This window comes from Nanorana parkeri, unplaced genomic scaffold (assembly GCF_000935625.1).
Source record: "Nanorana parkeri isolate BGI_ZX_2015 unplaced genomic scaffold, ASM93562v1 scaffold1626, whole genome shotgun sequence".
Taxonomy (NCBI): Eukaryota; Metazoa; Chordata; class Amphibia; order Anura; family Dicroglossidae; genus Nanorana; species Nanorana parkeri.
Window position 1 is genome coordinate 279,520 of NW_017307894.1, and position 13,047 is coordinate 292,566.

Here is a 13,047-nt window from a genome sequence, read left to right on the forward strand (position 1 = left end):
GTCATGTGAAATTGGCTTCATGTTTAAATGGTGTGCTGGTGACATTCTTGGACTTTCCCATTGGGTCCCTTGACGCGCTCCAAATGCGGAAAGGTAGTACATGTTGCAAATTTAGTGACATGCATTCCATGTTTTTTTGGCACAAGAAAAAAAACAACTTTGCTCAGCTGCAGTTGGGGTGTCATTACCAAATAATGACAACACAAGCGTGTTCTGCATTTCTGCATGTATCGTGAACGCACGTCAAAGCTCGCACTTTTGTGTGCGTTCATGATACGCCTGTAGGTGAACAGAGCCTAAGGTATTTTACCTTATTGATCCCCCCAAGACAAATTAGCATTAACCCATGCAGTCTGTAGGAAACCCCACTGCAAAGGTAACTTTTCGACTGCTAGGAGGTAGGCTTTAAATCCTTACTTTAATCGATTCTTAAAAAAAAAAATTAAAGGAGAACTCTGGGAATGTAAAAAAAAATAACCCTTGCAGTGTGGCTACCCTGGCACTGCAAGGGTTAACTGCTCGTTTTGGTCTAGTATCTAAAAGAAAGCAGATATACTCACACCTGATTTTTGGTCCCACCAGTCCCTGCAGCCTCTTCTCCCACTGGGGTCCGGCGATCTAAGGATCTGTGATGTCATCACATCCATTGACTTGCATTGGATGTGAGAATGCCTCGGGACACTCCACAGCTGGTGCGGAGGAGGAGAGAGGTTAGTGCCGACCATTGCGGGAGCCAGATCAGGTGAGAATATCTGCTTTATCTGAGCCCCATAGACAAAACAAGCATTGACCCTTGCAGTGCAGAGGTAACCCCACTGCAAGGGTAAGTTTTTCATTTTCCTGGAGTTCTTCTTTAAGACAAATCCAGCCTGCATATAAAAGTATGAAGCTGGGTATGCATTGTTGCGCTCCGGTACCGCATGCAAAAACATATGCGTTGATGTGCTACAGTGCTGTTTATTGGTAAGGGCACACCAAGGCACCTTGCCTACGGATGTAGGTCGCCGTGAACCACAATGGGTAGCATTGCACTACTGTGCATTGTGATGATCTGTGTTACAAAAATAAGTATGTGCATCTTTTATCATGCGCTAGGCAGCCATCTCAACTGAATGGACTGCCCTAATATGATGCATACTAACATACGTGTATTGAGGCACCACAACAGTGTGAACCCAGCCTTAATACTTACCCCTCTACCTGCCTGCTCCACAGAACTCTGCTGCCTTTGAGAGATAATCTTGCTGAAAAATATTTTGGAGTTGGCCTTAAAAACATCCTTCATTAATTGATGGATGACATAGCACAACACTGCTGTATCTCTACTGTATAATTATTAATAACATTGATCAAGCCACAGAAATTCTATGCCCTTCCAAGTGCTCTACTGACTAGACCGAGAATGGGAGGGAGAGCCAGCATTGATCTGGAGCTTGGTAATCGTATAACAGAGGCATTTATTGTGATAGATGTTGAAGTTCTGAGGGAGGCAACATGATATACTGTTAAAAATATACTGCAGTCTAAACAGGTTTGTTTCTGTAAGGAACAGTATAATGAAATGACCACTATCGTAAAAAAAAATATTAAAAACTGAAAATTGTACATTATAAATGTTACACGAACTATAAGGATTAATGTAATGATAGTATTCAGTACAGCAATTCCTTCTTTTTTTTCACATGGCTTTTTTTCACATGGCTTTATTTATATGTTCTTCACATGCAGGCCAACCAGAGAAGTATCTACAAACAAATTGTGCCCCTGACGTCCCACTCAACTTCTTGCAACCAGTGATGTCACTGGTTGTCAGGTGCTCGGCAGGATGCCGGCCAGTGCTTCCCAAGTTGCTAAGAGCTGGGTGGGTAGATGTGTAAGGATCATACACATCTCCCTGCCGATATCTTAGCAACCTGGGACTTTCTGGCTGGTGTCCTGCTAAGAGTCGGGCTGGGAGATGTGCATGGCCCTTACACATCACCCCTCCCAGCTCTTGACAACCTGGGACACTCTGGTTTCCAGGAGCTGGGTGGGACTCTAGCCAGAGCATCCCTGTTTGCTAAGAGTTGGGAGGAGAGACGTGTATGGTAGATGGGTGGGGAGAGAAAAAATTAATTTGTCTCCATAGGTTGGTGAACTTTCACCCCTTCCTTCAAGTGGTGCCCAGGGCATGTGCCATATGTAAGTATAACCTGCCTTAATCTCAGTGGTCCTCCGTGCCTCCCCCTTTTATCGCACAGTACTTAAATCCAAAATGAAATCCAAATTGAAACCATCATTATCAGGGCTTGAAAAATTTGATGGTGTCTCACTAGTCAGTCAAAAATTTCACCAGTCAGCATGACCGGACTATAGCCTTGCAATTTATGTTAAAAAATGTTGGGGACAGATAGAGCTTTCTTTTGGAGGTATATAATCACCACTGGGGGGATGTTATTTTTTTTTACTATATAATGGAAAAAGTACCATAAATGTAAAAAAAAAAAAAAAGTTTCCCTACGTTATGTTCAAAAAAACATTTATTCTTACCCATATTTCAAGTAAAACATAAAATTCGGTGTCACGTCGGGTAAATAGACACCAAACATGTCAAGCCTTAAAATTTGCGGCGATATTTACCATGTGCGGCACAATAGGCGCAATCGTCGTTTTCACACGTAGGCGCACCCGACTCATATCTGCGTGTGTATGTGGGGGGCGGGGACTTAAAAAATGTTTTCTTTTTAAAAAATGTTATGCTTTATTTTTTTTATGATTCTTTAATTTTAATATTACTTTTTTTTTTACACACAGATTTATTGCTATTACATGGGGGGCTAAGAAGCCCCCTATGTAATAGCCAATTTGCATGACAGGTCCTCTTTATGGAGACATCAGGGGTCTCCAAGGCCCCTAATGTCACCTAGGGACCCCCAGAGAAGCTGATGAAGCAGAGATCGGCTTCATCAGCTTCTGTAGCTGGAGAGTGACAGTGAATGCAGGAAGTGATGTAATCTACATCACTTCCTGCATTCCGGGACTGAGAGGAGATCAAAGGGAGTTCGTATACTGAACTCCCTTTGATCTCCTGTCAAAGAGCCGTGCCGCATCGGGCACAGCGGATCTCGGGACCGGCAACGGCAGTGACAGTATCGATATCGGGGCCGACACCAGGCATTTTCAAAAGTACTTGTACTCGTGAAAATTCGCAGATTCTCAAGGCCGATATCGGCCCTTTACATTTTTAAATAGCAATGACCATCCGAGTTCCCGCGCTTGTGGGGACCTCGTCAGCCTGCTGGGGACCTGCAGATAAACCCGCAGAACCACTGCAGATGTCCACGTCGCTCGGTGAGATCGACACGCAGCCTGGTTAGAGGAATTCTGCTTTGGAGACATGTATACGCAGAACACATATTCCCAAAGCAGAATTCTTGTCCCCAAACCAGAATACTATTCTGCCTTAGGGACATGTGTTCTGCTTTGGGGATATGTGTTCTGCTGTGGGGACATGTGTTCTGCTGTGGGGACATGTGTTCAGTTCTGGTGACATCTGTATTTAGCGCTGGTGAGAAACTGCCTTAAAATCATCAGTCTGTTGTTTTAGAAAAAAAATGTCACCTGTCCCTTTAAGAAAAAGGATTGGTAATTGGTATTGGCAAGTACACGAGGGACATAACTTGTACTTGTACTTGGTCTTAAAAAAGTGGTATCAGGACATCACTAATTATTATATTGAAATTTTCAATCTTTGAAATATAATAATTATGGTTTTAATTTCTATATAATAAATTGTGATTTTATGATCAAATAGTATGTGCCCTCATGTAAACCCCTTGGTTTTGGATTTAAGCATCTGCCATATGTGCCATACCCTGAATACGCCATCAAGGCCAACAAAGATGACAGGGGTTGGGATGAACTATAACATTGCTATTGGTGCTTACAAAGGACTTTTTTATTTTCGTGGTTTAAATTTTCTTATAATATAAAATGTTGGTGAAACTGGGCAGTGTTATAGTTTGTCACAACTATAACAACTTTGTTGTATAACTTGGCCTACATGTATGAAGAAAATATAAATAAGTACATGAAAATGATAAAGGAATTATATTAAATCTGCTTTGAAAACTGAAACCTTTCCCTTTTCATTACATACCTTATTTATGACCCAGATCAGAGCAGTCAACCATATTTCCTTCAGAGGATGCTTGGGGTTCCTTGAGCAGTAAGCTTTACTGGACAGAACTCCAGCCTAAGGGTACCTGCATAGTTCTGCAGCCAACATTACTCAACATGGGACCAGTGGAACATCTTTCATCTCACAGGAAAGTAATGCAAATGTTAGGAATCATCACAAAAACAAGGACACCACCCCCCAAGATTTAATATACTATATATACCAACAAAAAATAGATGGGATTCATTCCCCTGTATACCCTAGTAGTCACCTTGAAAGCCCCATCTATTTTTTGTTGGTATATATATCTCTCAGGAAAGTAACCAACACAAATCAAACGTCCAACAGCAACAATAGAGTTAAAGGACAGAGGACAGAGGTAGACAAGCGTCATAAAGCCTATGGGCCTATAATGCGCAGAAGCAGCCAGGAGAGAGAAGACGTTGCCAGAGGATGTAAACAAACACAAGAGGCCATTACTGCCAGATCTTGGTAAATATACATCTGTGGAGGGGAGGGTGGAATCTCTTAGGTCAGGGAAGAGGGGCAAAAAAAAAAGAGTGTACTTTGTCTGAAAGGGCACATATTCTTTAAAGCAACCCCTTCCTTTGCCAATAAAAAGGAGAGAAGTAAAATACCTTGCACTTCCAGGTGTAGAAGAGCATGTCACTTACTAACCCTTTTACATGTGACCGTGCTAGGTGCCCGTTGATTGGCCCAGTGTTGACACATGGGGCGGGGAAGGAGTCAATAGCTTTGAGTAATCTCTGACATGTCAGTTTGGGGCTTACATGGAACTTTCAATCCCCAGTCCCGGCAGCCGCACAGCAGCAAAGGAGCAAGAAAAGGTACATATGTAATGCTGTATAAGGGGTTAAGTGACCCTTTTAATTCGCCTTGCATGGGCAAAGGAAAGAGTCACTTTAAGAAACGATCCACCTTGGTGTTTGCTTACTATAGGCTTGTCACATTCTCTACCTTTTTCAACATACTGATCATGCCAATGTACCATAAACTGTACCACCGTTCCATGGGGAATACAGGCTGGATTAGAGGATTCTCAAAAGTGGCAGCATTATAAGTTTCAACACACTGATATAGATGACAGGTTCACTTTAAAAGAAACTTGTCTTAGCAGCAAAAAGGGTGCTGCCATTGCTGACTTCTTTTAGTCGTTGCTGGTCTCCTTGCTGTCAATCCATACTTTGTGATTAACTCATCAAGAATGGTGTTAGTTTTTTTAAACACTGACATAAAGCCAAACTCTGGATAGAATGCTAATTTACTAGGTGTGTAAATTGCCATTAAAAAAGCTGGATGGTATGTGCAGGGCTACGGATAAGGTGGTAGAGCCAGCCCTCCTGTATCGGGCCCCATAAGTTCAGCAGGGGAGTAATCTCTTAGCAGCAGGTGGAGTAATCCCACGTACAGACCACAAATTATGAAACTGCCCGCTCTCTCCCCTTATTTTTGCTGCCTGCGGGGGATATTTTCTAATAACTGTTGATAATTAGGCTACATACAAACTCCGAGTCATGTTTTCTGGATTTCTCTTCACATGAGGGAAATTACACAAATTATTGTACCCAGGTGTAACTGGTGGTGTGGCCCTACTCAGGGGTATAATGAGGCAGCCGGAGGTGGCATTGACAGATCGGCCACCCAGCTGACAGCTCAGCCATCCGCCGCCTCCTGCCCAGCTGACAGCTTGTCCCCCTTCTCGGCAAAACGGGAGTGGACAGCCCTTGCCCTACTCACCACAGATAGTCATTTTACATTTTACCTCATTAGTTACATACATGACAGGGATCAGGACTTGTAAAGACACAGGTTTATTTGCATGAGAATTAATGTCACTACTGACAGTAGAAACTGTTATTCGTGTGTCTGGGGAATTCCAGCCTTTTGGCTAAGATCAAGCTTGGGGAATATCCCTCCTGGATGATTAGGACTCTGAGGGAACCTTTCCTCCCAGTCGGAAGGAAGCCATGTCAGGTAGATGGGGTCCCAGGCATGGTTTATATGGATGGAAGGCAGTATTCCAAGGGGAACAGTGCCTTCTGATAAGGTAAACCTTCATGGGATTGGCCTCAGGGCTGAGAAAGCGGAGAGCACATGCTAATCATAGTGCCCCTAGAGGGGATAGGGCGGGGGCTTCAGGTTATTGAAGACTTCCTCTTTGGAGGACCACAGAATTCCCTTGAGCACATCTTATGTTTGATCGGCACTAAACACATTTTGTCACTAGGATTTATAGCTGTTAACAGCTAGTGAATACATTATTACATGATTGTTTTCCTTACATGGGTTCATAGTGTGGGTTTTTATTAAAAGAAACAAAAATGCTGTAGTATGGTACAGTGTATGTAATACAGCACACTAGACTAAGACTAAATGAGCAAAGAGTATGTTTGACTACTTTATCATATTTTCTACTTGCTTACAGTATTAATATCATATCTCATATGATGTATACAGAACCTTTTTCTTTTACGTTTATGGATCAAAATTATAAGATTGTCCTGCGTGTAAATATGTATATTTTAATGGAATTAAATTGAAGAAAACACAAAAAACCTGCAAGTCAAATGTTCTACAGTAATTAGTGTATAAGTGCCCACAAGTGCAAAAACCATAACTAAAATAATACCATAATAGAGCGGTATATTCAGTTCTGTGGTTAAATAAATATCCCAAGGAAAATGTAATTAATCATTATGCTGAATATTCTATAGCCAAATAATGATGTACATGTGTTTCAGCACTATGCTGAAAGACTTAATTTTTCAAAAAAAATACAAACACAGACGAAGTCTAAAGAAAATAAATTGATATTGTAACAAGGGTGTAACTGGTGCACTTCTTCCCTCATGTTGACTCATTTAATATTTATAGAAGGCATATTACTTTTCCAGTTGTAATCTAAAACGTACGCATGTTGAATGGGCAACATATTTTTTTGCAAATAAGTTAAAATGCATGCCACTTTAAAAGACACTTTGACAACTTTTTACAATTTTGACAACATTAAAATTATCTTCTTACATATTTTCAAGTGCTTATAATAACGCTTGGAATGAGATAATGATTTGCTGCTTTGCAGTCTGAAAAGACTCTGCAGTCATCCTGTGGTCATTTTGATTAGCTCAGCATGAAAAGAGCTTTCCTGGAGCATGTCAGTCCCTGGTAGTGCAACTGAAGCAAACAATCAACTAAGGGTGGCAAGGCACTGTCAAAAGATCTCCAGGATAAAGTTGTGGACAGGCACAAGTCAGGAGATGGATACAAAAAAATCTCAAAGGCTTTATCAATGCCTAGAAGCACAGTCAAGTCTATTATTAAGAAGTGGAAGGTATTTGGTACAACACAGACCCTCCCTGGATCAGGACATCGCTCCAAACATGCACAAGGGGAAACTGGTCAGAGAGGCTTCCAAGAGGCCTACAGCAACTCCGAAGCAGTTGCAGGAATTTATGACAAAGAGTGGTCATTGTGTGCATGTGACAACAATATCAGAAAAATAGTCCTAACTCTAAACTATCAGAGCCTCCATTTTGGAGCACATGGGGCAGAAGATAAAATTGGGGGCAGGTTTGTCAGGAGGAAGCCCAACCCCCTTAAAGGCACAGAGACGTACAAGGGATCCCGCACATCCCAATGGCATCTGAGACCCCCCATGCATCACTGCACCAAAACAGTCAAGCAAAACAGATGACAAACGCACTCATCAATTCGTCACCAGCTTTACAGTAAGGTGCACACGGAATGGGCTTTAAACGGTAAAATAGCAAAAGGTTTTCCTGGCACACTCACAAGCTAGCATGTAAAAAACTTGTCTCAAACTAAGGTTAAAAACATAGGTTTGGATACACGTCTTCTGCAGAAAATGTGAAAGCCGCACAGCCGCGCCAAGGCACCTCTTATAGTGCGGTCCTAACTCTAAACTATCAGAGCCCCCATCTTGGAGCACATGGGGCAGAAGATAAAATTGCTAGCTTGTGAGTGTGCCAGGAAAACCTTTTGCTATTTTACTGTTTAAAGCCCATTCCGTGTGCACCTTACTGTAAAGCTGGTGACGAATTGATTAGTGCGTTTGTCATCTGTTTTGCTTAACAATATCAGAAATTCTCCACACATGTGGCTTGTATGGGAGGGTTGCAAGAAAAAAGCCACTCCTCAAAAAAGGCCACATGCAGTCATGATTGAGCAGCCTTTTGATAGCCTTTTTTATGTCCACTAAGCAACAATGTTCCCACCTAAATGGGTTGGGTTTGTTGGAGTTCTCCCCAGATACAGCATTTTGGAACTGGCATAAGACTGGGCGAGGGTTACTGAAAGTCCCTGTGGTATTACTCTTATACTGAACCACTTGTTGTCAGAATTCCTTTATGTGAGGGCAGGACCATATGAGGTAGGTAAGGTTAGTATGTGGTATGACGCACTTCAGGCAGATTAACCAGTCTGGGCAGTGGGTTCTCTTGCTCTCTCTCTCTCTTTTTTTAAGGTTTAAATCACTGATCTAGCTTTAATTGCATTGATATTAAAGGTTCAGTACACTTGTGTCACTGTAGGTAAAGCCTGGTGAGTTTGCCATCGGTTCTTATAGGCCTTGAATACTTCAATAGCACGATCACCCTACCATAATTACTGACTGCTTCTGTCCATCTGGGAATTCTGAATGTTCTCATCTGCCTGTGCAAACTTAAGCACCTCCGATTGCATTACCATATAAATGGCATATAAAAAAATAATCTTATCACAATAACCACAAAAGCAGATGTGTAGACCCAGTGCACCTCAACAACATAGTCCCAGAGAGATATAAGAAACTGTCAGTATAGCTTACTAACATCTACCAAACACTGAAGTATCAGTTTCAGATTAACTGGTTCTTAATGCTCCACCAGAGCCAGAGGAAGTGACATATTGTAGATATTCTTATTAAGTTTCATGTTTGCAATGCTTTCTGTTCTGTAAGTGGTAATTTGTTATATATGTTTTATGCAACTCACAAAAGACAGATAACATACTAATTTAAACTTGACATAAAAACATGGAGGCTGCCATTTACCTTGCTTTTGAAAATGCTATGTTTCTAGTTGTCAGATCTTCCCCATGCATGAACATTATATTATTGATAATCATGTAAATCATCATAATCATTGAAATGTCACACATGCTGGGGGTGGGAACAGAATTGGCTGATGAAGGGCCAATTGTAAGTACGCTTGCAACTTTATGCAGGGTTATTGAATGTGCAGGTGTTCAGAGACGCTATCTCCTGCGTAATTGCCAACATGTGAAAATAGTAAGGAGGGATGTCTTGTTTGGATCGAGAAGAAAAATGCCCACCGAACACCTAGGGTTTCATGTATAAAAGTTCCACTCAGCATATACATGGGAACCCCTAGGGACACTGACGAGTATAGAAAATTCTATACATGGAGCAAGCCTCATCGGTGTCAGTGGCATTATTAGTACCACCCCCAGGTGTAAGTGGCCACAATAACCTTCTTCTTAGGCGGTCAGCAGTAGTAATGTGAAACCCCCCAACATTGGTGGTGGTGTAAGTGGCAGGCTTAATATACATGTTCCCACCTGCTGCATCCGCCTTTTGGTGGATACCTGGCAACTCCAGTTTTTTTCAATGTTGGAACACAGGGAAAGTGGCAGCATGTTATGGGCAGCCAACAGATACCCAGTGCCACTGGAGATGCAACTGCTGTCTGGTGACACTCATATAATATTGTCAGTATCTGATCTTAAACTAATATGTAGATAAGGGCCTATGAATAACTTTTCTTTGACTACCCTAGATCTGCAATGGCAGCCTACATATCTTTCTCATGACAGGTAAACTTTAAAGGCAGTCTTAAACACCCTAGCTGCCTTTCAGGAACTCATGAGTCAGGCAGCTGTTTAATATGATTCTAGGCTGAAAATTTTCCATAAAAGACCATTACATTTGAGGGCAGATTTTCAGGAACAAATGTCAACAGTCAAAAATATAGAGCAATTAGTTCTTTGAAAGGTCCAGTCTAACTGTAAGCTATAACTTAGCTGACATGTGGTTACATTAAGTTGCAAAAACAGCCCCATGCATGCAAAGTGATTTATGTCTCCCATTGGACAAGTATAAATCCAGACTAAATGTGGTTTCTAATGGAAACAGAGAAGCGAACACATGAATGTTCCATGTTCTCATTCTCACATGGGGATGGAAGCATAGCCTAGGGATTAGGTTATATGAAGCCGATTAATGGCTGAATGAGTTAATCTCTAATTAGCAATGCATTATTATATCTTGACGGAAATGTAATTTGTTGTAGGTCAGAGCTACGTTGGCACATTTTGTTGCTAAACTATTGCAAAGGTGAGAAAATGAACTGAAGGTGAGAAAACTATTCAGCAACATTCGGTTTAGTAGAAACTCCAGATACTCAGGGTGCCGAATATGCTTTTGACAAGAACAAAAATTGCCCGTGCTTTAATTGCATGGGATAAAGAAGTTACTTCAGGTCGTTTTTAGAAAAGTGGAAACATCATTTATTAAATCACATCACGAAAATTGCACTTGTAAATAGCACCACATCCCGAAATCACCTTTAAAAATTACGTATGGGCATATCACCCATATGCACACACACACACCTGTTGGGCTCCGATAGTACACCGGTCTGTGTGATCTAATTAGTTACGAGCTACAATTTAAGCTGAATTAAATCTTGGTCACACATTTCCCATTGGACCGTGATCATGTAGCAAAAGAACATATATATATATATATGACAAGAAGTAACTTGTTAAAAGACGATGTTCTGTTCTATGTATCAATGAATATGTATCAGACCTTGAATTAGATACAAAGGGGTCTATTCACTAAGCTGCCGTAGGCAGCCGAGTGAAAGACCGACCTGAAGTGATGTGAGCCGAACGCTGTTCGGCTATTCGCTTCAGGCTGGTACGGCTGATTTCAGCCGTATATCAGCTGAAATCAGCCGTACATCGTGTGGCTATGGACGGCAGTTCTGCTGGCGTAAAAAAAAAAACGAAAAAAAAACTACTGTACCCGCCCTCTGCTGCAGTTCTCCATCAGGTCCATCAGCAGAGGGCGGGAGCAATGCTAGTTTACTATTGGCTATTGCAAATTGAAATAGCCAATAGGAATCTAGCAATGCATTCCAATGGGCAAAAATTATTTAAAAAAAATATATTCTGACACGGCTCTGTGTCAGAATAAAGAAAATAAAAATCAGTGTTTCTCTACTGGGCCACCTGGAGCGGGAGACTCCCGGAGCGCCCGGGAGAGTTTGCTGTCTGGAGATCAGTGTCCCTGGTTAGCTGGTAACCAGGACGCTGATCTCTCTGCAAGTGACCGGAGCCAGCCGTAAGATTACGACTGGCTCCGCCCAGCTTCCAGAAGCAGGCTCGGCCAGTTTCGGCTTTCAGCGCGGCTCAGCAGAGCCGAGGCATATGCGTTCAGCTCGACTGAGCCGCTCGGCTAAGTTCGGGAGCTGTACGGGCTACCGAAGGGGTCCTGGGGCCGAAGCTAGCCGAAGGATCGGCCGAAGCTACAGCTAGATCATTCGTCTGCTTTGTGAATAGACCCCAAAGTATCATCCACAGTGATCACTGGAATACACATGAAATAATCACTCCTTCCACTCAGAAACATAGAAAAGTTATTTCATGCAGACAAAAGTAGAATGTATTGAATAGATGTGCTGCTGCCGCCAATAATCATATTTGAATCATCCACTTCAAATCACACAGTAGAATAATGGATCAATCACCGCATGTGAAGGATGTTGTAACATACATTTTTTCCTTAAATTACGAACTCCAATGAATACACCAGTGGTTCCATGACTTTTTACCTTACATGTAAGTCACAGGAGCAGTTCAGGATAGCATCTACTCAAAGTAGTAGTCTGCAATGGACTGCTTAGTAGCGGTGATGTCTTCCACGTTCAGTATCATATTGTCCCGTATCCAGGAGTTTAGGAAATCGATTTATTCCATAGAGTGAGCATAATGCTAGTCGAGCGCTCCTTTTCTCTGCAGTATCAAAGTCCTTTGCATGGAAGCACGGTTAGGAATATGCCAAAATATGCTTTCCATTAAATTTCCATAGAAAACGAAATGACATTGTAGATCATTCACATGCTTTAACATTTAGTAACAAGTACAGTTTAATTATTAAAAATGTAAAAACTTAATAAACAAAAAGTTCAAATGTCACTGACGCTTTGTCTTTTAATGCTTATAGCCTGCCACACACCCTGCAAGCTTTACTCACCCATCTATGGTACCTCCAGCAGAAGTCCACCCCGATGCAGGAGTCCACCCAGGATGAAGTCAGTTGTCAAATGGTGTCAAAGCTTGTCTTGGTGGATGACACCATTGTCTTCTCACCATGTGAACCACCGAGGCCCGAGCACTGGCAAATAAGAGAGGACACTTATAGAAGAGTACTAGAGTAAAAACTCCTATGGAGTAGAGGGAGCAAAAGGGACAAGGATCGGTGAGTACATCTTGCTGGTGAAGGGGTGTGGGAAGGCCCTGTTACTTTGCTCTAAATAAGTAAAGTGACAGTCTCTGTAAAGGGAAACTCCATATGCTAATAAACTATTGTATATATAAAATTGCAACAAAAGCCATTTTGTAACAAGTTTATTGAAAACTACTTCTCTACGTCATTTTGCAGACATCGTGATATTTTACTTCTTGGGTTTACAGAATGTCCCCATAAATCTCATTTTACACATTTCTTCCTTGTGTTGTTTTCCCAGAAGTGTCTATGTTTCAAGTGAATTCTCAGGTGTGTCTTGCAATAGGAATTTCATTTTTGGTCAGTTACTCTTTATGGCTCATTCATTTCAAAAGGG